The following is a 27,516-nucleotide window of genomic DNA, read 5'->3' as shown; positions in this document are numbered from 1 at the left end:
ATTTTGACAACAACTGCTGCTGTTGAAAATGCTGAGTATCAATTTGCTGCTGCAATGGAGATGAAAGAGACTCCACATAGTCCGCACTTCAGGTTGAATCCTCAGTGCTGGGGAATGCTAGCCATTTAGTGCCAGAGATTAGTTACCTGGTTTCCCTCAGCAAATGTCCCTTCCCTTGCTTCTGGGACTTTCCCCTTTCACTGCCAGTCCCATCAAGTTCCTGCACCCAAGGAGTCTTTTGAGACTGAACACAAATGGCCTAGATATCTATTTTACATTCTACCCAAAAGACAGCTCTTCCAGCACCAGAGATCCCTGCTACCCCACACAGAGGCATTGGGTCAGCAGTGATCAGATACAACAGTGCCCCCTACTCAAATACTGACTCCACTTTCTGCAGTGCACTTAGATGTCATGAAGGTCCTCCAGGACAAATACTGGCCAAGCCTGATCCTGCCTGAAAGGAACAAAATACAAGGTAGCATGGCTGCAAATTGCAGACTTACATTATATATGTTACTGTATGTTATATTTTCTCTTTATGAATATCTCCTTCAGAAAAGACATATAAATAGATTGGACCTTTAACTGTGCTATCAGGAGAGGCCATGTGATCAATGCCCACTCCTACCATGCCTTCAAGACACAGCTCTCCCACTACCTTTATGCAGGGAATTCCATACATAGAGCAGTTGCAAGATTGGACCCCGGGGGAAAAAGTTATTAGTTACAGAGGTAAAAATTCCCTATATTTGACACCCTGGGGCCCTGCAGCACATAGGCAGGAACAGTACAGTACGTAAAATACAGAGCAGCCTGCTGGCTCATTTCATTAGTGGGGAAGCCTGCAGTTGATCAGCTCTGTTTTCCTCTCTCCAGCTGTATAGTGTTGTTGTGGCACTGGGAATTTGCTGTGGCTTCTGAAGATTATGGGGATATGCTTCAGCAAGCCAGAAAAAGTCACAAACAAAATTTAAAAAAAAGAAAAGAAAAAATTTAAGAACAGCTGATTTCCTCGCTGGAGAAGACTCTGGCACCTTCCTACATATGCACAAGGAATTTTCTTTGGTATTTCCCAGTTTTCTGATCAGAAAAACAAATCATCACACAACTTTTTTATGGGGGGAGGGAATAAAAATTGTATCTCATTCTAGTTCTTCAAGCTTTATGGGCTATGTAGTTGAGATTAACAGGGAACAACTTATATGATGAAGGCTATTCAAAAATATTCTAAGTAATTTTTTTACTGCTCTCAAAACCGTTAAAACTGTAAATGCCATCTGACATAAAAGAAGTTTTTGGAAAATGCCATGAGAAATCTTATCCAAAGGATCCAGTTCTGTTCTGACACTGACTCCAGAAACGTACTTTATCTTAAATTAAATGCTATAATTGTAAATTTAACTGCTCAAAAGTCTGGAAATTAAATGTTCTCTTTTTCAACAGTGATGCACTCAACCCACAAAATATGGATCTGGATTCTCCATGATTCCAAATGTTCAGGAGTGTTTGGATTTGAGTTTCTGGGGGCACCTGTTAGATGCCTATATTTTCCTAGGCTTCTGAAAATGAGGATGTAAGAGAAGTGGCATCTGCAATGAGGAAGATGTACTGTGGTTACAGAAACCACTGCATAGATTTTTTTTAATTAAAAATTGTAAATTTACATACTTAAAGAAATTAGTTGCTTAAAATTTTATTAACCATTAATAATTACAATAGGAATGGACAAATAATGTATTTCAGTAATTAATCAGAAAATACAAATGTTTTGTTTGCCCAGTAGTAAAAACTCAAACAATTTTTTATGCTTTTAGTTTTCAAAATAATACTCACCTCTGAGCCGACAAATATTAGCCACTTCAGCACAGATTTATTTATTTATTGTGAAAGTGGCAAACTCCTGAAAATTGGTGCTTATGATGAAAATATGATATCGCCAATAAATAAATAATAAATAATAATAATAAACTCATCTAATAAATACATGTAAAATATATCTGGCACAACTAAACAAAAATTGCAAAACCTGCCCTGATATGGCAAATATAGAGTAGAGGAATGGAACATTCTGCAAAATACTAAATGAGCTTATCCTTTCTTGTACACCCTTGTTTTCACCAAGAAATTTAACTGCAGACTTCTGGTATCTGAAAGCAGCAGTGTAACCTATCATGCTAAAAGAAAACTCTCTGTCTATTGTCACCTAAGCCACCCAACAATAACTCTCTGATGCACTAAAGATACAGTACATGTGTTATACAAACTGGTTTCCCCTTGGCTATCACCCACCCAAATAACGATCAGGCCCAACTCTGCTTGGCTTTTAAAAATCAGATGGGAGTAGTCACATTGAACCAAGCACAACCCTGGCGTAATTTCAGTAGCTACAAGTTACATGAATGGAGTTATACAAGTCATGAATTTAGCCGAAGACCATTGCAGCCCTATACTACATTCTGCTACTGTCACTTCAGTTTTAATTTTCTAGACTCTGCAATCTCATGATGCACCTATATATCTACAATATTGTTCTTTGGATTTACATAAACATCACAATTTAATAATCTATTCTGCATATAAACAAGTTAAAAAGTTTCAGGGAGTGGTTGTTCTAGGATCAAGAGAATAAGTAGAGCACCTCCTGATCATATGGTCAAAGCTTGTAAGATGGGTTTATAAGTCTTCTAACATCACCTCTAGAAAGGTCTTCAGCTATAAATCTATCCCTCTACTGATTGTCAAGTCAACTAGATCCATGGGTGGCTAGGAGAATGATCTTGCAAATAAATATTTGCAGCTATGACTATTCAGAACATTAGTACGTGCTTAAAGCAACAAAGAACATAATGTACCATGCAGGAACAGGACATACTTTTAAATGTTCATAACAGTTGCTTGAAAACCAAATTTCTTCCAGCATGACAAACCCTAGCTATTAATTCAGGACCATGTATGTGCCTAAATAGGAAATGCTGAAAGAAAGACAGAAACAGACAGACAGATCTTCAAAATGTCTTAAGTGGCTAAAGGTTCTTTTTTATTCAGGCCTAGATGGCTGCAAAAAAGGGACATACATTGTCAGAAAACTGTTGAGACAGAACATGAAATATTTCTTAGAAAACTACCACTGAGGCTGAAAGAGAGGTGATGAAAAATAAGGTTTAAGAATGGAAGGGCCATTTCAATCACAGCTACAGCATCTCTACCGCAAAGACTGAGTGTTGTATATTATACATGTATGTTATTCTATGTGATTTTATGCATATATACATTATTTTTTCTGTTTACAGTTATAAGTGAATGGCCTATTCCTTAAGTCCAAACTCTTGTTTTCACTTCTGCTTTACTTGGACATACATTGAATTCAACAGAGTCAGCTCTGGATAAAAAAATAAGTAGGGACTTCTGTATTTAGAGTAAGACTGATATGAAGCCACCTCTTGGTCTGTAACAAAGTCTGTTATTAGTGACATATGTCTGACATATGGGACTTGAAGTGTTCATCTGCTGACTCAAATATAAACTAATAATAAAGTGGCCCATTTCTTATATCACAGCCTATCCACACATGTACCATCTATCCAAAATATAACATACTAACTGTATATACAAAATACAAATGTTCCTTCCACTTGAGGATGGCAACCAGCCAGTGCACAGCAGGTTGTAGAGCAGTGTGGGGAGAGGATATTTTGGCCCTGGAAAACCAAGGCAAAATGTCCACTTATTATAAAGAGTTCCACAGGTTTTCTAATGACTCTCTATAGCAGACAGGACCTGGTTTTTAAAGCCTCCTCCAATATAGACCTAAATACACTGAGTTTTAAAAAAATTAAACAATAATCTGCATATGAGTGATTTACTGTTAAAACCAGCACAAGTGGGGAACACAGTCATCTCCCTTAGCTAAAAGGAAGGTCCCTACAATAAATGCTGTTTCCATAAGGATTGCTCAAATGGTCATACGGCTCTAATTCTCAGTGGCTTTCTTCCCCTCCCCCACAATTATTAGCCATCAATGCTCAGTTACAGGCAACTTCCATTGTAACATACACACCCTGGTCTGATTTATATCCTGTACTTTATTCTGCATTTCCTGTGCAAGATATTTTTGTTTCCTAACAGCCTCTGCCTGAACTTCCACTGTTGTTCATACGGATACAGAAAAGCTCAGTCTGGAGTTCATGATCCATGCAGATTTCATACTCAATAAATAGATCATGTCAATTATATGTATACATATATGCATACATAGAAACAAACCTACAAAGAAACATACGTTGAATGAAGTGAAACTCGCAGGACAGGTCTGAATCAGCTATCAAAGGTCCAGTGTTTCTCTTGCTTACATTAAGACAGGTGGTTCCTAACTTATCCCACTAAAGTAGAAAGAAAAGAGGTATGTATGCATATATGTGTGTGTGTGTGTGTGTTTGTGTATGTGTGTGTGCGTACATATATAAGGAATAATAAAGGTAGTAAAAGGGAAAAATGACAGAAGTAAAACCAAAAAGAGGTATTTTTTTCAAAATCTACAGTGGAGTTAAATTTTGGCAGATGATTATAATCAGCCGTTTAATGCTTTGTCTTTAAATAAAGCATCGGAACAAAAAGCTGAGAAAATGAAAGCACAACAGACACACACACACACACAGACAGAGGGGAATAAGGGAGAAGGAAATGAAAGAAAAAGAAAACAAACAGAATCCTAACAGGCCCATTCTGCTAAAGGGAGTCCAAATAAGGAGTCATATGATATCTGATAGTGCAGGACACGTCGCCAGGAGCTGGAGCAGATTGCCTGCAGGAAGAAAGAGCCAGTGTGTTCATGCTCAAAGAGCTTTTCTTTCCTTGTTTTCTATCCCCCCCCCCCTTTTCTTTCCTACTGTGAATGTGTTACTCTCAGGTCAGGTCCATGAAGAATCCCAGAAAGACAGCTATCGTCACTCACTGTACTTTGGGAAGCAGAGATAGCCGGCAGAAGATGCTTTCCAGTAGAGACTGAGGGGGACTTATGTAGATTACAGTTCTGCATGCCCTGCTCCTTCTGTTGCCACCTCTGGGGTTGCAGACACAAAATGCTCATGTAGCACATTGCAGAAAAAGAAAATAAAAATATGTTGGGGGGAGGGGATGAGATCTCTTCCTATGGGAAACTTCAAAGACCAAGTTTCTTCTCACTGTGTTTTTGTTTACCTTTTTAGATTTAAAAAAAAATTGGGAAGGGGGAGAGAAGAAATCACAGAAAACATTAAAACAACGAGAAGTCAGGATGTGAGGAAAAGTCTCCCAAATGCAGAAGGAAATGAGGACTTAAATACCACAAAATAGGAGAGAATTATTGACATTCCTAATTGTTTGTCAATAGGTCACTAAACTTCTTGCAGTGTCCACCACTTTCTCCCACCCTTCTCATTACTCTGGCATTTCACACACAACTATGAAGCCCATGAGATACTTTGGACCCTGCTCTACCCTCAATTACACCACTGTAAATTCAGAGTACCTCCACTGACTCTAAGGAAGTTACTCTGAACTTAAAACATTGTAACTTATAGAAGAACGTGGCCCTTTCATCTTCCCTCAAAACATTAATTCCGAATATACACCTATTAAATGAATGGGATTGCCAAAACACTGTCATATAAATGTATGCAGGACATATGTATCTATCTATAAAAGATCACTTCTTGGGAAAGAGGCATGCAGCATGAATAAAAGAAAAAATAATACTAATGATTTTTTGTATTCAGAAACAATTATGAGAACTGCCTTTGATCTAGTTCTATACATTGTGTTTATGATTTTTTTTGGATGTGTATATATTGCTTTCCATCTTGTTTGCTGCACAATTGATAAATAATGTAGTTTTTTATCTGAAATTTGACAAAACAAGGAAAATATAAATCAATGAAGGAAGGAAGAGTTTGGCTAAAAACAGCATTTCCTTGAGCGTGCGAATTTGCAGCGGTCTATGTGTACTCAAACATCTGAACAAATGTACAGGAGGCACTATAGATGATATTTAATGTATTTTATATATTGTACACACATACATTTAATATATAAGCATCTGCTTTACCACAATATACAATTAGTTTGTGCCTATTTGTGATATCCTATGTATTTTACATGTACAAGTGCACATAAGAATATGCACATTACACAAAATGCACACACATACAAACCTATAACGCATATAAACCCATTGTGCAATCATTATCTGTGGCTCCATTAGAGAACTAAGCACAATTTATAGATGAAACGTAGCTACTCTGGAGAAGGTCCAATCTAGCCAAAGGAACCCCCCTCCTTCCAAATCCTAAACAAGCCCCCCCAGCAAACAAAAACTCAACAAAATCCAGAGTCCCACTAAACATCTGAGGCTGCCAATGACAGGTGACTTTTAGAAAGATGGCCAGGAAAAAGCTGTGGCCCTGGATGCCTGCCGTAGTGCCCCATCTGTATTTTAGAAACCCAGTTTCCACAAGCCATTACTAACTTTTTTGCTAAGTGGCAGAAAGTGAAAGATTCCTGCCCCACTCATTTATTTATTTTCCATCCCATCCGCCCTCATTTCCCCAATGAGAATCTGGTTGCTTGTTATTTTCTTTTGTTTTTGTTTTTTTTAAGTAAACAAACTGCTCACAGCATAACTTTTATGGTGGAAAAAAAAAGCCAGGTAAAGTCAGCAAAGCAGCAGTTGGATTTAGAGAGAGATTAAAAAAGAAGAAAAGAGCAACATATTACACTCACTTGATCCCGTTACCCCCTCTATCTCTCCTTTGATTTATTCCAAAATATAATTTTGGGGGTAAGGAAACTGAATCTCCTTTCAATATATTTTGTTGCTGTTGCATATTCTGTAGTCTGCTTCTGTCGCTTTCCTTTAAGGAGAAAAAAACCACCCTAATAAAAATAGAAAAACATATCTTAGGCATTAAGCTCGCTCTTCCCCTACCCTTTGTAAAGAACTCTTTGTTCTCTAGTGAAAATGCTGAAAAAATCCCCGGGCAGCGACTCCCTGAAACAAGTGCAAAACACTTAGAGGCTTTTGGGCTGGCTAAGAGCCAGAAACCCTCCCGCTGTCTGGTTAGGAAGAGAGGGAAAAGAGAGAGAGAGAGAGAGAGAGAGGGGAAAAAAATTGGAGCTTCCTTTAATAGATATAGGAAGCTTTTTTTTTTTTTCAAAACTGGCGGTCAAGCGTTAAGTAACTCCCCGTTTAAATCCACCTGCTGGAAATGAACTTGGGTAACCCCCCAGGAGTGCACAAAGAGAGGAGACACAGTAACATACTCCATACTCTTCTCCCCACCCCCCTCTTTTGCCCTGCTTCCATTCTTCCTGCTCCCATCACACGAATGCCCACAGAGTCTCTCCCCCTCCATCCAACAACAAACATACCAAAATAAATGCTCGCTCCATCTCCTTAAAAAAAAAAAAAGCTTTCCATCTTGCTGGCGACACAGTGATAAGGGGTAGGGAACATCTCATACCTGGTGTGAATGCTAATCAGCCAGGAGTTCTCCTTTTTTCCCAAGACAGGGAACTGTTTCCTTCCAAATTTATTAGAACCTCCTCCACTGCCTCTTTGAAAAACCTTCTTTGTCACCCTCTTCCCAAGTCCTGATACTTCTTTAAAAAAAAAATGGCTTCGGAGCTCCTTCTATTCTTGATATTGATTCTCTCTCTCTCCCCCCCCCCCACCCCTCCTCCTTTCTCCTGTCTCTGTCTCTTCTGAGTGGTCTATTGATAAGTCCCTAGAGGCACTGGGTCAGCCTGCCCGTAGGAAACCAGACACAATGCACAAATCTCCGAGTGCCATTCTGCCATCAGCAAGCAGACCACGTTTAGGAGAGAGAGAAAAAAAAAACAGTAGAGCAAAAGACAGAGAGAGAGAGAGAGTGTGAGAAAAAGACTGATTGGAACAGGAGGGAGGGAGAGAGAGAGAAAGCAAGCGAGAGAGTGAGAGACCGGGAGAGAGAGAGAGAGAGAGAGAGAGCGACGCTGCCAGTCAGGTTAATCATCCCTACTTTAATTAGCTGTTCGGCTTAGACATAAAACAATTGAATTTGAATGATCTGTCAGTGGGCTCAGTTGAACCAAAGGGGAAATGTGAATATTACAAAAAAGACTGTTGGTGTATTCTGATAAGCTAGCCTGAAAAATCCTCGAAGGGTAACTAGTAAAACTTACCACCAAACAAAAAGTACAAATACAAATGGCATTATACAGAGGCCCTCCCTAAAATGCTGGGAGATTCCTTCTCTCTCAAACATACCGCAGAAGGTTCTATTGATGGACCAAACACAAACAATTCTGGAACTCAATGTGGGTATATCTTTGGTATCAGTGGCTAAATAGGGTAGAGAGATGCCACAGATAACAGTTGTAGATGGATGGATACTGTAGATAGAAAGCCAAGCCCAGGTATTCTGGATAGATAAGTTCTAAGCATATCACCGAGTCTTCTTAAAGGCAAAATTTCCAACTACAAATAGGTGCAAAGCAATCTAGTCATTCTGCTCCGGGTTGCAATCTGAAGAGCTGCTAAAATGGATTAATTAGAGTGATAAACAGTGCTGTGGAAGTACTGTCTGGCAGGCAAGGGAAATATTTATGCCACTTCTGAAAACTCTGCTTTTAACAGATATGGAATTGCTACCTTCACTGCCTAAAAGAAGGGGAAGCAGGTAACATCACTGCTGCTACCAGATGTTTAATCCTCAGGACAGGATGTGCACAGAATATCCATTTATCAAAAAGGTTGTAATCTGCCACCCCAACACACACATGGAAAATGTATTGTATGCAGGGGGCATGGTGTGTTCTAGATATTCCAAATGGGGCTAGGGCTGGAGACCTAAATCCATAAATTCTACTTTATGAATATCTGCTGTAGATCACCATTTGCATAGATGTGGGGAGATGATGTAGAGCAGATGTACAATTGGTAATGTAGAGCAGATATTCATAATGTAGAATTTATGGATTTAGTTCTCTAGCTCTCACCCCATTTGGAATACCTAGAACACACTATACCCCCTGCATGCAATACATTTTCCGTACGTGTGTTAGAGGAGGCAGCTTCCAACCATTTTGATTTTGGAGGTGCGCAAAAGAAAATCACAGAGAAATACAGTGCAGTCAAGACCCCACAAAGGCGAAGGTCCCTCACTGTAGAAAAGAAGTGTCTAGAAAGCACCAAACTTGTACTCTTTTCTTTGGGTCAGTACTGAACTAGTAACCCAATGAGCTGCTAAATGGCCCTGGTGGGTGGAAGTGCCACATTTCTGATGAGATACAGCATGGTTCCGATCACCTGAGTCAGGGGTCCAGTGGAAGCAACAGTATGTACACATGCAATCACAAAGACAATTACATATTATCATTACGGAACAAAACAATATTATAATGGCACAAAGGGGCCAAACTAAATTTGCACAGGCAACATTAATAGTGGCATTTCATAATGTTTAATGTTGCAAAGTCAAGAACTCAATCTTATTTTAATGAATTTAAAAAAATATAATTTCCTAATTTTGTAAAAAATGATCAAATTCCACTATGTGTAACCCTACAATCCTGACATGGGTGGAAGACGTAGAGTCAGAGAACAGAATTCGAGCACTTGATCTGTCATAGTTACTGCTAGCAGTTGAACGCATAGCAGTTGAACGCACAAAGCGCACCAGCTATGAAAGAGAGATGAGAAAGTGGGTTTCACACCTATCTGCTGCCAGAAGAAGAATGCTGGAACTCAGGAATCTGGGGTCCAATTCCAGGTGCTGAAGAGAGGGCACTTTAATAGTTACAGACCCACTTGCCTCCATCCCCAACTTGTCTCTTGTGCCCAACTTGTACCACACAGTCTTGGCTCTTGTGATTTCCATATTCCCTTCTGTTTCCTATTCAGCTCCTATGCCCTAAGCAAATCCATGCCATTCCCCCTGTCCTTTTGCTTCTCTGAAACCTATCCCCTTCCACTCCTGCTACTGCTCCCCTCCATTCCTGCTGTCATATCCTGCCAGCCTCTTTCTGTCCCTAATTCTACTACCCCCACTTCTGCAAACTATCCCCATCCTCACCCTTCCCTATTCAAACCAGTCTGCTTCCTACTTCCCATCCATGCTTCCTTCTACATTGAGACTGAGAGCACATGAAAGGCAGTTTCCTTGCACTCACTTCTGATGTCTGCTGCCATTGGCAGCCAGGAGGAGAATTTATAGGAAAAGTAACGTTCGGCCCTTGGTTTGACCATGTCCATCACTATCAGTAGGGGTGGACTATGCTCAATGTGCTTAGTACAGAGCTCAGTACGGATGGTGCGTGCACCATTCCAATGGAATGTTTGGATTTTAGTTCATCTGCCAGTCTCTAATAAACCTCTACGGAACAGGAACATATATTATAATTTGTTCATATTCGGAAGGACTTGCACAGGGAAAAGAAAAGGAGCATCCCTGGCCTCTGGACACACTTTCTCTCCCACTATCCCCAGTCAAATGCAGCACATTGCTTCAAAGCATGGAGGCACCAAAGTGTCTAAAAGAAATATTTGTGAGACTTTTAACATTGGTAGAACACCATATTTTCCCCTCAAGTCATTGTCACAAATGGCTGAATATTTTTTTTCCCCAAAAGATTCAGTGGAACCTGATTAATTGAATTCTTGGTTCACTGTCTTTGTACTAGATGCTATGGTTAAAATCCCAGGCCTTTTGAAGTCAATGGGAAATTTACCATTGATTTCAGTGGGTCCAGGATGTCACCCTAGGTGAATTTGTCCTGCAAGACAGGTATTTCATTAGCAGATAATGAGCTCCTGAATCTCCTATAGTCCCTAGTGTAGAAAACAGCCCTAAAGGTGCTGCTTTCAGTGGGTCTGATTCCACCCTGAGTTACACTGGTCAAACAGCCACTGATTTCAATCAGAATTTCACCTGTATAATTGAGGGTAGATATGAAGTATAAATGGAAGAGTTCAAGAATGGGTCTAGAATTGATCAACACCTTCCACTCAGAAGATTTTACCACAGTTATTAATCCAGTGTTTCTATCACTCTCATTCTTCCTTCATAGAAATTTTTGAAGATGCCTCAGAGTTTTAGCCAAAAAACTGAATGTATCAGGCTGAGTAATATTTGCTGTTTCCATACTAATGAAACAAGTGAACTACAATGGCGGATTTGGGAAGTCCTAATGCATGGTATGCATTCTATAGGTACAGAATAAGTATATAATATAGGAAAGCAATTCGCATACGAACATTGCCAATAGGTTTCCTGTTAGCAAAGAGCAGGATTTATACAAGGAAAAGCCACCGTTAGCATAGCTCTAAACCTGCCAACTCTCTAATGTGTTACAAGTATGACCCATAACTAGGGCTGCAATAAAAATAGAAGGGTAGGAAAGAGCTGGAAATGACAGCATTCACTTCTTTAAGACATATAACTTTTGTGTAAGCCCACTGATGACGTTTAGCATTTCACATGTCAGTTCACATTAACGGGAAATCACCAGGTCTGTGTGGTACAGAGGAAAATTTAGTTCTAAAAAGAGTGAAGTGCTTTGTAATGAAGGAAAGTTAAGAAATAAAATGAGCAGGTTAAGAAATCTGTCTACCTGACAAAAGTAGTGTAACTATATTCTCTCAGGACAATTTGTTTAAATTTATTCTTTTAGACTTCACTTGCCGTTTCAGATATAAAGAGCTCTAAGGTTATGCAATGTGATTTTTATTCAGAGAAGAGGTCTAACTTTGCACAATCTGTTGGAGAGGGTGTGGATAGGGATAACTTTCTAAACAATAGGAATCTTTTGTTCAGGAAGACCTGAAGGTCTGTCCACTGTATACTCACTCCCCTTTCTATAGGTAGACATTACCAAAAAAGTTAGGTGACTCCATGTAGATATCTTGTCTAATAACTTTGCTATCAAACCTAAATCTCTTTTGTCTTAACTTTAGATTCTGATTACAAGGAATTTACCCTTGTTGTGCACAATAAACAGGTTCATTCTTACATCTTTACCCTAAGTATAGACTTCCCAAGCTTACCCCCTAGTGTACCATAATTGGATCTGCTTTCCAGCACCTGTTCTTGAAGCATCTGGTACTGGTTGTGTTCAACTCCCGAAGCACTTCCTCATAGGAATTTGCCTTCATTCCTTAAAATAGCCGGGGTAGCCTTTTGCTTCATCTTCTCCAATCTTATGGAGTGGTTCTATGCTGAAAAGTGACTCAATTAAAATGGCATAATCAGTGTTCCACGTTTATTGTCTCTTAGTGACTCCAAATCAAATGTGCTTATTTTTCCTGGTAAATTAAGCTTTCTTCAATTGCTAGCACTGCAAACTCACTCTGGGATCTAAGAATCAAGTCTTTTTTCCCCTTCTTGACATGATCAGCAATAATAAAATCCTGAAGGCCAAATTATGTCCTCAGAAACATCACTGCAGTCCTATTGCCTTCAATTGGTTTTCAAAAGTTCAGCCTATAGAGACTCTGTAAACAATCTAGTTGATGAGACACAACAAGGAATAGATTGTTGCTCATTTTCTTCTCTCAGCTGCATAGGGTCAAAAAATCAGTAAAAACTTATTTCTATAATTAAAATAAGCAGATCTGACTCACACACACACACACACACACAAATTCGGTAAGTTTCCATTTTTATAGTCACTGTTCAGGGTAGAATTTAAAAAGATACTTAATACTGCACTCTGTGCCTCAAGTAAGGCATGGAAAGATGTTTAGACAGTGAAATCATTGGCTTCCTTTCTTACCTATCACCTCCTCACAATCCATTTTTAAATTTTGATGTTTTAAAATAGAGGTACCATTATCAGTACAATATACTTTATTTTTTAATCAAAATGTAAAATGGTTAAACAGCATAGTATGTTAGATTAACTTAATTTTTTTACTTAAGAGTCTCTATGAACAAGTAAGTACCATCTTTTCAGTGACTTTGGATATGTCTACATTACCCCGCTAGTTCGAACTAGCGGGGGTAATGTAGTCATCCGCAGTTGCAAATGAAGCCCGGGATTTGAATTTCCCGGGCTTCATTTGCATGAAGCTGGCCGGCTAGTTCGAACCCCGTGCCGCGCAGCTACACGCGGCACGGAGTAGCTAGTTCGGATTAGGCTTCTAATCCGAACTAGCTGTACGCCTCGTGGCTTTTCTAGTTCTTTCCACTGAATATAGATTGCAGTTATTTTAATAAGTTTCAGTTAGGACAGAAGGTTGGAACTTTTAGTAAGTTTGAGGATACCACATGCTACTCACTCTCCCTTATAAGGTTGCCCCTAGCTGTCTTGCAAAATATTTTAATCTCTATAATAAAAGTAGAGAGACAGCATGTCTACAGATCACAGCACAAGAGAGGACTTTGAGGCAGGCACTCCTGGAATCATATTTTCTCTCATAGTGACTTGTTATTTATCCTTGAGCAAATTACTTATTTTCTCTTTCTCTCTGGACCTGATTTTCAGCTAATTTATCCTTTTGGCAAGAAAAGAAGTGAGAAAGGAGTGTTAAGAAGGCTTTACAGCACTTCAAGACATCTTTTCTTTTTTTTTTGGATGAAATCCTGGCCACAGCGAAGTAAGTGGTAAAACTTGCACTGTCTTCACTGATGCCAGGATTCACCCATTGTATTTTGGGACCACAAAGAATCATGTATAGCCTGTAGTTTAAATTAAATAGATTCAAGGCTGCTCTGCATTAAACTTTACTTCTAATAGCTCCTTAGAGTGACAGGGAAGTAGAGAATAGCCATGGTGCAGTGTATTCTGATCATGCACATTAGGAAAAATTTTCTAACTGTTGGGGTGGTTAAGCACCAGAATAAATTGCCTAAAGAGACTGTGGAATCACCATCATTGGAGATATTTAAGAGCAGGATAGACATCTGTACGGGATGATCTAGATAGTGCTTGGTCCTGCTGTGAGTGCAGGGGCCTGGACTTGACAACCTCCTGAAGTCCTTTCCAGTTCCAATATTCTGTGATTCTATGCCTTGATATGTCAACAACCCATCCCCTACACTGGGAGCTGGGAGCAGAGTATAAAGCCCTTACATATGTTCTGCACAGGAGAGGCATAAAGGGGCTTTCATGTAATTAAGAATTATGCTCAATGATGGATCTATCTACACTCAATCAATTGTAGGACAGAGCCATAATTACAGCCACTACGGTAGAACTTTTTACAGTTCTATTATATAAGGACAAGATTCTCATTTACATGTAGATCTCATTGAATCATGTTGGCAATGTGAAGTGTAAGGATGCCAAGGACTAGTCTACTATCCGATAAGCAAATGTGTATCAGATAGTCAGTTGACCAGTTGATTCTGCCCCCCTTGCTGCCTCTATCAGACAGAGGGACAAATGGGGGGAGAGGGGAAAGGGGGAAGGGAGCACTTCAATGCAGCAGCGCTGCATTGGTGATCCCAGGATCAGCTGTGTGGCGCTGTCGCTTTGAAACAAGGTTTCAAAGCAGCAGTGCTGAGCAGAGCCTGGGGTCAGTCAGCTGGGGACATTTTGTAACACTTTCTTCTTAAATTAAAGGATAAACTGTGGGCAAAAACACCACTACTTTCCAAACCATGAATGAGTCTAGCTTTAGTAGGATTGGAGAAAGTGCCATCAGTGCTATGGTATTACATAAGACCATGTTAGTAACAGAATAAAGAATCTTTTAAGATGTGAGTGCTATCTGACCTCTTCACAAAGTTCAGGAAGAAGAGCCATATGTCCATACATTCATTTTCTTGCTGGTGTTTAATATGTCAGTTTTTCCTAAGGGTCTATTTTGAGTGAAAAATGTGTGAAATGTGGCTCAATTTTTTGGCAAATGCAAATCATTTTGAAGTTTGCGATGAAATGTGAAAAACAAAATCAAATGTCAAGCAGATTTGCTTTTTGTTGCAAATAACACACTCCTGAGCCTGTAAACACACAGAATCAATTGCAATATTACAACCACGACTGGTCAAATCCCATTAAAATCAATGAGTCACATGGCCAGTTGGTGAATATCAGTATCGTTTTCCTGAAATCAAGGAGCTACGCCAATTTGCATCAGCTGAGGATCTGGCTCCCAAGGAAGCACAATGCCTGATAACAAGTATTTGCAGGATTGGGCTTTATAAGCTTGAAGCACGAGAATGGCAAATAGGAGTAGACCATGCTTGTTAGGAAAATATTTAATTGAAATAATTAACTGAATAAAGAAAGAATACCACACGACACTGCAGACTTTATGTATACTCATTTCTGGTCAAGAGGTGATGTGAGGTTTTCCTTTGAGTCAACCAATGTAGCAGTTAAAAAGGACCTGTATAGCCAGGGGGATTTCCTGAGGCCATTACACACCAGCTCATACACTGTTATGAGAGTTTTGGTTGCATTTGTAACATTTGCTCCAGGTCCCCTAGAGCTTTAAGTGCCACATCACACTGCTTCAAACATGGTACTAACTACACGGCACAGGACTAAGCATCTTCACTTTCTACCCTGGATTTTCAGAAGTCAGATGTCAGTTTTCAGTCTCTTTGTCTTACTTTATTTTATGATGGAGATTTTTTTATTCATGCAGGTTGAAGAAAATGTTACTGGCTTATATATTTTGTTTTGTTTTCGATTGGTGAATAGAAGTTACGTTTATTCAAATAGGTTCATTAATTTTTCTAAACTGAAAGGGTGGAAACCTGCCATTAGCAAAGCCTATCAAGCCTGATTCTGCTCTCCCTTATATTATACTGAATCAGCAGCAATTGTATTTAGGTCAGTGGAATTATTTTGGCATATAAATCATGGAACTGAAAGCAGAATCAGGCCCACTGAGCCAAATGAATTAGTAAGGTTAGTCATGATTAGAGCCCTGCAAATCAACAAATATCTGCTTTATATTCGCAGGTACTTGCATCTACAGATATGGATGTGGATATCTGTGGCCCATTTTTGCAGATATGGATGTGGATGTGAGTACAAATTTTGTATCTGCGCAGAGCTCTAGTCATGGTAGAAGTTAAATGTCAGGTCACAAAATAAAATATCAGAGTTATGAACTGGTCAAACATACACCTCATTTGAAACCAGAAGTACACAATCAGGCAGCAGCAGACACACACAAAAATAAAAAAGCAAATATAATAAAGTACTGTATTAAATGCAAACTACTAAAAATATAAAGAGAAAGCAGCATTTTTCTTTTGTATAGTAAAGTTTCAAAGCAGTAATAAGTAAATGCTCAGTTGTAAACCTTTGAAACAACAACCCTAATATTATGTTAAGTTACAAACACTTCAGTTACAAACAACTTCCACTTCGAAGTATTCATAACTCTGAGACTCTACTGTATGTGGGTAAACTTGCTCCAATTTGCCATTAGGGGTTCCATAAAACAAGCTGAACTTGCATGCTGGGGCAAAAGTCCATGCAGCAGAAAAAGAAACAAATAGGAAAGTATAGGGTGATGAAGTCAGGAGTACGGATATATATCAGTGGAATTCATACTATTTTACCATTACATTGTATTTTTTACCCACTTATGTCCAACATGTAACTCACTGTATGATTTAGGTCACTGCTGAATTTAGCCCCATATGTTTAAACAATTATTTCTAGTGACAGAACTATTTCATTTTAAAAACTGATTTGATCTATAGATTAGCACTAGATTAAGTGATTTAACTACAGGTGGATAGGTGTTTGCCCCATATTAGGCTAGTGTACTGCTGAGCAGGTATAAAGTTTTACATTTTAATGTCTTTATTAATAATTTTAAAGTATGAATTGGCAGAGCAGCCTTTTCTGTGGAACAGCATCGTCAATGTCTCCAAAGTCTAATCAATATCCAAAAGGTCTACTTAAATCTTTTAGGGTACATCTACACTGCAACATTATTTCGAAATAACTAGTGCTATTCTGAAATAACTTATTCCATGTGTACACAGCAGGCAGTTTTTTCAAAATAGTGTCAGAATACTGTCAAGCTGGAGGATTTCTTACTCCGACTCCAGTAACCCTCATTGTACGAGGAATAAGGGAAGTTGGAGAAAGAGGGCCCTATTTTGAAATAAGTGCTGTATAGATGCCCCCAATTTCGAAATAAGCTACGCAATTGACATAACTCGATTTGCATAGCTTATTTCAATTTAAGCTCTGCAGTGTAGATGCCCCCTTAGGGATTAGCTGTGGGTGTGAGCAAGTAATGCTACCTTGAAAGAGAATGAAAAGAATAAAGTTTAATTCCATGCGCAGCACCTTTCAGTACTTATTACAAAAGCCTCAGCAAATAAAGTGCCTTAGTTTCCCCATCTCTAAAGTAGGAATAATATTACCTAATTAATGCAGTGTTATGAGGCTCATTTAGTTCATTTATGCACCAAGTCCCCATTTCAGCACATCACTACAGTTTAAGTTTCAATCCTTTCCTCTTCAGCAAAAAGAATTAAGCATATGCTTAATTTTAAGTATCTGCTTCAGTCCCATTGGAGTCAACAGGACTGAAAAATGTTTAAAAGAAGCATATGCTTACGTAGTTTGCTGATTAAGGGTTTGACTCATTCAGTGCCTCAGTTTTGTCAGGTATAAAATAGAAAATAGAAAAATAATACCTGCCTACCCCACATGTGTGCTGGAAGGCTGAGTTCATTAATATTTGTGAAGCACTTTGAAGTCTATAGATGGAAGACATTAGACAAGTGAAAAATGATATCAGTGAATTGGAGCATAAGAAAACCTGGGCCCTGAACTCATTTCTTGGAAAGTTATAAGCATTTTGAATATATCTTTCCCATGAGAAAACATCTGATCTTGTGTTTTTTCCTTCTAGACCAGCACAGACCAGGAGCATAGTAGGTGCACTGTGCTTAGATCTTGGGGCAGGAGAACTCTAATGATAGTTCCTATTTGGTGGAAGGAGACTTAATCCTCTCTCTACTTTTCTGGAGAGAATGTCTCCATAAAGCTGTTTGGCCTTTGAAAGAATTGGAAGTCCAGAAGGGACAAGTGGAGTAGGGGAGACTTTCAGAGGAGAGAAATCCATCAAAGGCAAAATTTAGAAAATTTGATAATTTTTTGGCTTCTTCTTGTTCCTTTATGCCATTTTTCCTGGTGAGAATCATGGCAGCAGCATGAAGAGGAGAGCGCACAGACCACCTTTTCCTTCACAATAGGGTCCAGCTCCTCCTATTGCATTCCCCAGCTGGAAGACACAATTCCTCCAATGTGTCCTGAATTGGTCTTCGGATCTCTGCCCTGGTATATTTCCAACAGAAGCTTCTCAGGGGACATCCTCCTCAGGTGTCTGAATCACTTAAACTGGCACTTTTCAATTTGGAGGAGTAACAGCTATACGCTGAGGCCCTCCCAAACAGCCAACCTCCTCACCTCATCTCAGAGAGTAAGCCCAGCCTCCGTACAGAGAAACCTCATTTCTCCACTTGTACCTATGATCTTGTCCTTTCAGTCATTACCAAAAGTTCATGACCGTAGGTGAGTATGGGGACACAGAATGACCTGCTTCACTGCCAGCTCAGCACCAATCAACTGGTCGATTTCAAACTCCCGCTTGTCATTGCTCATGAAAAAGATCCCTAGATATTTGAACTCATCCAATAAGGGCAGCTGCTCCCCATCTCAGCTGGAGAGAGCAATCACTTTCTTCCAGGAAAAGACCATGACCCCTGACTTGGAGTTGCTAAGTCTCATCCCAGCTTCACAGTCAGCAGGAAAAGGTTGAGAGTGCAGTCTGAAGAAGTAAGGAAGACATCATCATCTGGAAACAGCAGAGATGTCATCTCTAAGTCCCCATACAGATGCACTCCACAGTTCAGCGACACCCTGATATCCAGTCCATGAAAATTGGAAACAGTAGCAGAGAGAAGACACACCATTGGTAGAGTCCAACACTCACCTTGAATGAACTCGATTTAATGACCAGGATATAAACAAAACCATTACTCCGAGAATAAAACGACCAAACACCATGCAAAAGCGGCACCCGGCATCTCATACTTGTGCAACATTTCCCAAAAGACATGTCAGGGAACATGGTCATATGCCTTCTCTGGGTCTACAAAACAAAGGTAGACCAGATTAGGAAACTCCCATGATCCCTTGCATATTCATGAGAGAGCAAAGAGCCAGTCCATTATCAATGGCTGGGATAGAATCTGCATTCTTCCTCCTGATTCTGAAGTTCAGCTAATGGCATAACCTCTTCTCATTGGAGCACATCCTTTGATCTCCTTTCTTAAAGACTGGAACCACCATCCAAGGTTTGCCTGCCCAGAGATACTGCAATTCCACTTTCTTTCATGCAAAAGGTAATGTGGGCCTATCTCCTGTACTCACTACCCACAAGGTGAAGGGTGAGAGTCAGGTGCTGTGCAAGAAAGGCAGCAGGAGGGATGGACCATGACAGACTGGCCTTCCACATTGGGAAACTGGCTAATTTTATGACAAATAGTAGTTATGTAAACTAAGATGAGTTACTCATATCTCATGCTGAAGAGGCTCCACCTTAGGGCTCAGGAAAGACATAAATTTAGGGTACAACATAGTACAGTTGATCAGGTGTATTTTCAAATTCCTTTGAAACTTCAAGTGATGGACGGGGTGTGGTTTGATCTGGTATATGGTAGAAGTGCTATGCTTCTATTAAATATTACTAGAGTCTCTGAATGATACCCACAGAAGGCAGAGCAGTGCATGAGAAGTAGTGTACATTATGAAAATTAATTGGAACTTTAGTTAAAGGTTAATGTCTTCTTCCCTCCACTTGCCATCAAAATGAACGACGCCCATTCTTGCTCCGGCTGAGGGAAGGACAAGATGAGCTAATAGCTCTTTTCCATCTTTAAATTCTCTGAATCGATGACTAACAGACTGCAGCATTTCATTGCAAAAGATATTAGTCTGTTTTCTAGTTAAGAGAAGCACAAACAGAATCCACAGCCAGTCAGTTTCAGGGTCAGAGGGTTGTTTTCACATTTAGGAAATACTAAAACAGATTTTGGTCTTTAAATTTGTAAAATGAAAGTCTTTCCTGACCTCAGATCTAATTTGCCAAGTTTTAGCTGGCAACAGACTTTTCTAGTTAAGCTAGAATTGTCAGAACAACAGCGTTGTTGTGGGTCATCGCTTCTGAATTTTTAAGACAGAAAATTGATAGACTCTTAACTATGGCATGGCTTCTGACTCACTCTTTATTACTAACATGTACAACTCTCATAGTCACCAACTCAGGAGGCAACCCCATTATTGTTACTTATTACTGGACGATACATTGCCAAGTACCGGGAAACCCAGCAGCTTGAGATGGCTGTTTCATTTGTATTTTCATTGCTTTATTGGCAACAGATTAATGAAAATAGGAACATTAGGATTTCAGAATAGATCTGCGCTAATGAGCTCATTTTAGCACACAGAACCCAGGTATTTCCCCTTGTTTTGTGTCAGTGTTTGTACTCCTCACATTGTCCTCTGCTCCAAGTATAAATGCAAGAAATTTTAACACTAGATGAATGGGTGGGCAATTGCAAAGCTGAAATAAAACACACTGGAAGATATAAACAGTATGAGACAAGGGCTCCTAAATAACCAGTATGGCCAAGCAGGTTACATGCATGCATGCATGCATGGAGAAGGCTTTAGTAAAACAAAATATATGTGAATACTCAAGCATCCAATTTTCAAATGGCCATTGACCAACAGATAAAGCAAAAACAATTTCCCCAGAAGCAAGGCCATGCATTACTCCTCATTGTGAGCTATTTCCATACCATATTTTCAACTTTCATAACCTTTGCCCCTTTCGTGGCTCAGGCTATTCAAAGGAAAGGTGGCAAGGTCATTTTTTTAACGGGACAGGAATAACTCTCTTGTTCACCCCCACTATACACACATGCCCTTCACTATAATGCAGCCAAACCAGTTTTGTTCAAGCTTCTGAAAAATAAAACTTGTTTTTAATTTAAAAAACAAAACAAAACACCTTTGCATTGACTCAAAGCCTGCAAAATTGCAGCCCAAAAGGTGATAGTCTTAGAAAGTTATTAGTGAGTGAAAATGAGGCGCAGAGAATGACAACCATCTGGAAACCATTTTTACAGTGGCCACTGCTGCTCCTGCCACAAGAAATCAATGTTCTTATATAAAGATTGTCCTGCTAAGGGAACTGTACACAATGGAAACTCCTTGGAATGAAGCAGAGGCAAAGAGATTCAGTCTCTAGCAGGCTACATTTATGCATCTGTATTATTAAAAATACGACAGCTCTAACAAGCTCACAGAATGGAGCAAAGTGCTGTAGTTACAGCTGGGAATGTCTCTTCCAAGGCTGCTTCGCTTACTAGATTTTGGCTTGTTTGTCCTTGGGATGGGCAGGGGTTGCACTAGGTGGGGCTTTTTTAAAGGGGACGTTTTGTAAATTCTAGTTTCGATGTAAGTGAATAGGAAAGCAGGGAATTTGCCAGCCTGTTACTCTGTTACTGTATTTCTAGGGCATATAAGAGGCTTACAGATCCTTCAGAGTGGGCCTTAAAAGATGCAACGCCTTCTCCAAGGAGGGATTTATCTCCATCAGATTAGCAAACAATGATTTTAACTTTCATATTTTTTTCCTGTTTTCTCCATCCATTCACCTCAATAAATCACTCTCTGGTTGACCAATACCCCAAATCATATGATGTAAAAGACACCAAGAAGTCTCACTATCCCTCAGTCTGACACCTCTTGGATTGAAAATACTTTAAAGGGTGAATCTTATTATTTCTATAGTAAAAATGTGTCCCATAAACCAAGAATCTCAAAACATTTAAACATTATGGGCAAGAACATCATGATCAGAAGTTTCTTTGCAAAGATGAACAAGTAAAGCTGTTGGAAAAGTGTTCTGTTTGCATCTCTGGTCCTGGATGGAGTCTTTGTGCTCCACTGAGGCACAAGGACTGCTTTTGGTGAGAAATGTAATCAGTACTCGTCCTCTTTTTCGAAAGAATCCTGTAAACCTCATTATTTGAGGAATCAGGGTTCTTTCAAAAAAAAGAGAGGCTTTTGCGCAAAAACCCCTATCCAGACTGCTTTTTTTCCCCCAAAGAATACGTAGAAAAAGGGATTGGAAGAAGATATGCAAATTCGTGTCTGGGTAGTCTAGAGGTGCCCAGAGAGAGCATGTCTGAGGAGTCTTTAGAAGTGATTATTCCCCTTTATTTGGCTCTGGTGAGGCAACATCTGGAGTACTGTGTCCAGTTCTGGGCACCCCACTATAGAAATCATTGAAGCAATTAGGAAACAAAGTCCAATAGAAAATAACAGCATACATCTCTCCAGTTCAGCTCCTCACCCAAGTGGTGAGATTATATTAAATCACTGGCAGAGGTTTCAGACAATAAACCATTGTTACTCGGTTATCAGTTTTATGCTACCTTGAATAATGGTCCTCAGGTCCTAAACTTAGCAACACCTTTTCAACTTCATTAACGTTCAGCTGGGTGGTGGGAGATGCAGAGTTTGAACTGGGGGCAATATATGGAGACAGTGGGTTGTCCAACTATAACTAAGGGCATAGTTTGGCATAAAACATGATCTATTGATGATATATACACAAGATGGAAAGCAGAGCTTGACTTTCAGAGCCCATGGTGAATTTATGGAGCTGATGCTCATGAACAAAAGGGATATTTCCTGTTGTGTCAGGAGGATGCAAACAGGTCTATATGGGGAACACTCCAAGACTTGGAAAAATAAAAATGTACCTGACCAAATCTGGACAGAGAAACTACTCATGAATGGTCTGATGAATGGTCTCCTAAGTTGGTCTGCCAGGCTGTTGCGGACAACTAGAAACTTGGAGGCTTTGTGGTGGATTGAGCTGGTGAAAAAAAAACTCCCAAGGCAATATAGGTTCTTGGCACAGAAGTGATGTTCTGGCTCTTCCCTGTCTGTTCACATCGGATAGCACCACTGCACTAGTCACAAGAACTAGTCATTTCCTTTCCTTGATGTGCAGAGTAAAGCATGACAAGCTAGATGAATGGCTCTCAACTCTGTGTGTGTTCCCAGATGGGCTCCCCACTGTTTCAAGGATAGAGTTAAAGAAAGGTTCCATAAGGAGTCTCTTGAGTATGTAAAATTACTCCAGTGGCTCCTGGAATCTCTTGTGGCTGGACTGTGCTTTGGGCCAAGAGCTGAAATCACTAAGAGCTGAGCTTGCTAGGTTTGGCCCAGAGTCAAATCCACCATAAGCCAACTGAAGATGCGACAAGCAGCATGAGCAGCTACCAGGGCAGTGATGGAGAGGCATGAGGAGCAAACAGCACAGTGGAGACAGCAAGAAGCAATGAATGGCCAGCAGAGTGGGGCCAGAGAGCAGCGAGCAGGTGGATGGCAAGTGACCAGAGGAGTGGGTGAGATGACTCTTACCCCCCCTTCCCTTAGTATGTGAGGTTTACTCTACAGAGGCATCTCTGAACTCTGATCTGCACTGACCAAGGGCCAACTGTGAGTGAGGTGGAGAGAAGGGCTGGGCATGTGAAGGGGACATTTACATTGCTGGACTTGAGAGACTGAGAAGAAAGCGACATTGCCCAACCTACTTGAGCTAGGACATTTATTCGTGGTTTTGGTTATGAACTTTGTGGTGTTTTCCCAAATTAATGTCACATTACTTCTCTCCCCTTTTATTAAAACTTTCTTCACTACACTTAGACTCTGTGCTTGCGAGTGGGGAAGCACTGCCTCTCAGAGATACCTAGGGGGTTGTGTGAATTTCCCAGGTTACTGGGTGAGGGCTCAAGCCAGTTTTGTGTTGGATAGATGGAAAGGAACTCCTAGATACCGAACCCAGCCCTGACTGCTGTTGAAGCCACCTGGCAGAAGGGTTACATTTGTTTTAAACCTTCTGACTTAATGTTATTGTATGAAGCCATATTCTTATATTATTTATAAGGAGTAAATAACACATTCACTTTATCCTCATTATCCAGGCTCCCATACGTCATCTCTTTTCCAAGATGAAAAGTCTGAGTAATTTCAATCTGTCCTTCATCCCCAAGAGTGAAATTGAGAAGACTGCATGCCATGGCACGTGCCTCAGGGGTTGATGGCACAGGGAGAATCTTTGCAGCTGCTGTTGCTGAACCACAGATGATGACATTGCTGAAAAGGATGGCGCACCCTTTTGTATGGGTCTCACTGGTGCTGGTACCAGTATCTGAGCCAGTGCCCCTGCCTGAGATGCTTTCTGTACCAGGGACTGCCTCAGGAGGATTATACTCTGTTCCTCCCAGCTCGTTTCCTGGAGTCTGGTGCTGGGCAACTCTATCTTCTGGATGATGGGTCCCTCCATGCACTCTTCTGGCACTTCTTCTTTGGTATCGGAGAAGGAGAAGGGAGGCAAGACTCTACCATCACAGGAGGAGCTCTTGTAACTGAAGTAGAGGTGCTAGGTGCCCTCCCCAAACTAGAATGCTTTGAGTGTGGGGAAAGGGCTGTCTCCATAACAAGGTGCTTTATTGTTACCTCCCCATCGTTTTTTAGTTCTGGAGTTAACGTCTCTGCAGCTTTGCCACATATTCCTGATGCAAGTTTCTCCCAGGCACTTCAGAAACCTGGAGTCAGAGTCATTGACTAGTACTTTGCACTACTGCAAGGTTTGAAGCTTGGAGACTGAGGCTTGCAGCAGCATTGGATGTCAGTATCTCAAACCAGTGGGAACAGAAGTGTACAGTAAGTACACTAATAAAAAAGGAAACCTACTAATGGAAAACTACACTAAGGCTATAAACAATCATCTGTTAATGAGTGCCCACTATACCATTACCCAGGAGCATGAGGGCACACACCGCAGAGGGTACATGTGCCATCCTGAGGGGTATCTCAAAGGGAAAATCTCCAGCACTAGTGCACTAGGAAAGCACACACCGGAAGTGGAATGGATATGCACAATCATTCAAAGAACAGCTTTTCCCCCCCAGACTGTATATGCATGTGACAAGGGAATCAGTGAGAGACCAGAAATATGGAACTCTACCATGTCACATTTAGAAAGCTGTGTTTGAGAAAAAAAAAAAAGTACTTTGAAGCAAAGGATGAGGAAACATAAGCCATGGGTGCTAATCCTGGCTTTGCTACTACCTTCCTATATGACATGTAGCAAGTCCCTTACAACTTTGTACCTCCCTTTTCCTGTTTGTAAGATGTGAATAACATCAGTTCATAAAGTCACAAGGATGGGTCAAAGTTTAATTCATTAAATTATTGTGAAGAGCTTTGAGATTCACAGAACAATGCTGATACGTATGTTAAAATTATCATTTTATTACAGCATCCATTAACAATGCTATAGTTGAAGCTGAGATACCTGTTTGCCAGCTTTTCTCATGCCTTGTCCTTATTCAAAACTGACATTTTAAAGAAAGTTTCACAAAAATCCAGTAAGCCATTTCTGAATCATCCGAGTACATAAAAAATAGTTTCCTGCTGTTAATTTTTCCATACGCTTTCTGCCCTTAAACATGCTTGTATAATTAAAATATGGATTTGTTTTAAAATATCAAACTTGACATATACATACATAGCCCTGAAAGAAAAGTAGCAACTTTGCCATATTTGAAGGCATTTGGTTTTGAAATAACAAATTATTACCATTTTAGATTAGCTAAGTGAGCATTTACTGCTTTAAAGATTTCAACATACTTTGTTTTATGATCTTCAGATTTTACTTATTACTGAATCTACTGAATTGTGTGAAAAATAATAGAGGTGTGAAGTTAGACTTGCAGACTATTTATTCCAGGGGAATTCTATGTCATTTTCAAAAGCAGAAATAATGTCCTCCACAGATTCCTTCCCCCAGAATTACTGATTCTGACACAGAGGCAAAAGTAAGTTGCAATTACACTCTTCATTCACCAGAGGCTGATGTGGTGCCAGAAGAGAGGACATCTGTCTCAGAGGCTGGAGGAGCAGACATCTGCAGAGAGCGAGGGAGCAGAAGCAGTGTTCTGCCCATGGGACCAGGTGAAGAGGCACAAGATATGGGAGGAGAGAAAGAGTGGGGCACATGGGGCTGCTGGAAGGTGACACAGACTGGAGTTAAAAACAGATAGTGGAGTGTACATACTGGAGTGAAAACACAGGAGCCGAGCCAGGAGTGGAATGGAGATGCAAGGCCACATGGGGATGGGGGTGTAGGTATGCATAGAGTCTGGGGGAAGAGATGGCTGAGTGGGGATGCAGGGACAAATGGTAACAGAGGAAGCTATGCTTGGCTGAATCGTGAGTGGGGGTGCAGGGCCACATGAAGACAGGGGCAGCTATGCTTGGCTAGGTTAGGGTGCGGGGCCACATTAGGACAGGAGATGTGCCTGACTCAATGGGAGAGACTAGGGATCAGCCAGGGTGTACAGGGAGGAGGCTTCCCAACCCTTACCAATCATTCCTCCTCCCAAAAACCTGTTCCATACTTCTCCCATCTACACACAGAAACTCTGCAGGTCTTCCAGGCTCCTTCTCAACAATGACTTCCTTCTCCCTCAACTCTTCCATTATCACTGACTTCCCCCAAGCCCTTATGCCAGTGGTCCCCAACGCGGTGCCCGCGGGCACCATGGTGCCCATCAGGCCATTTCTGTGTGCCCGTCGAGTGATCGGGGCCAGTCCCGCCCCCGGGCATGTGGTGCATGAGTGGTGCCGGCCCCTGGGCACGCAGCACATGTGCGGCCCCGTCCCCGGGCACGCAGTGCATGGGCTGTGCTGGCCCCAGGTGTGCGGCCTATGGGCATCCCCGCCCATGGGCACGCAGCGCAGGAGGGGCGCCAGCCCCAGGTGCACAGCGCGTGGGTGATGCCGGCTCTTGGACATGCAGCACAGGAGCGGTGCCAGCCCCGGGAGTGCAGCGCGTGGGTGGCACAGGCACTGGGCACTCAGCGTATGGGTGGTCCCGCCCCCAGGCACATGTGCTTCCCCGCCCTCAGGCGCCCAGTGCGTGAGTGGCCCTGCCCCTGGGCGCCTGGCAGCCCCCAAAAGGTTGGGGACCACTGCCTTATGCTGTTCCTGAGAAGTAGGGAAAACATGTTTCTGTATTGTAGTTTAAATCAATTATCACTCAGAGTGCTGTATTTATATGGCTAACATGGAATCTATTTGGACAAAAACCATATTGCCTGAATCTTTTTCATTGTCTGTATTATTACAGACATACTTGCTGACAGATATTTTGAAAAAAATTACCAAAATAATTGAAATTGGTATAATTATATTGTGTTATTTTGACAAATAAAATACGTAGAATTTTGCATAATTTTAAAATATTGTCAACAGAATTTTTATTTTTTGGCACAGAATTCTCCTAGGTATTTGAACTATCATTCAGAAAATGTGTATATACTTTAAAAAACTTGGAACTATTACTCAGATGACCAATCAACACCTCGACCCTTTCTCCTGTAACAAAAGCCTTCTATGAACTTTCAGTATATCACCTCTGAATTT

At 40.6% G+C, this 27,516-nt stretch overlaps 1 protein-coding gene across 35 annotated transcripts in view; it reads right to left on the bottom strand.

The window, feature by feature from the left end:
- The window catches only part of ZBTB20 (zinc finger and BTB domain containing 20), a 715,034-nt gene that overhangs the window by 125,224 nt on the left and 562,294 nt on the right, over positions 1–27,516 (bottom strand). For 3 of the 35 annotated variants that reach the window (XM_075906090.2, XM_075906073.2, XM_075906239.2), the window contains one exon: positions 6,760–6,912. The exons of 31 other annotated variants lie outside the window; for them this stretch is intronic. The gene's annotated coding sequence lies outside the window, so the exon portion shown is untranslated. Of the gene's footprint in view, positions 1–6,759; positions 6,913–7,499; positions 7,688–27,516 lie in introns of those variants that run through there. One more of the 35 variants, XM_075906252.2, reaches the window with a different exon arrangement.

Source organism: Pelodiscus sinensis, chromosome 1 (assembly GCF_052426305.1).
Source record: "Pelodiscus sinensis isolate ZL-2025 chromosome 1, ASM5242630v1, whole genome shotgun sequence".
Lineage (NCBI taxonomy): Eukaryota > Metazoa > Chordata > Testudines > Trionychidae > Pelodiscus > Pelodiscus sinensis.
This window is presented reverse-complemented; position numbering and strand designations above follow the sequence as displayed.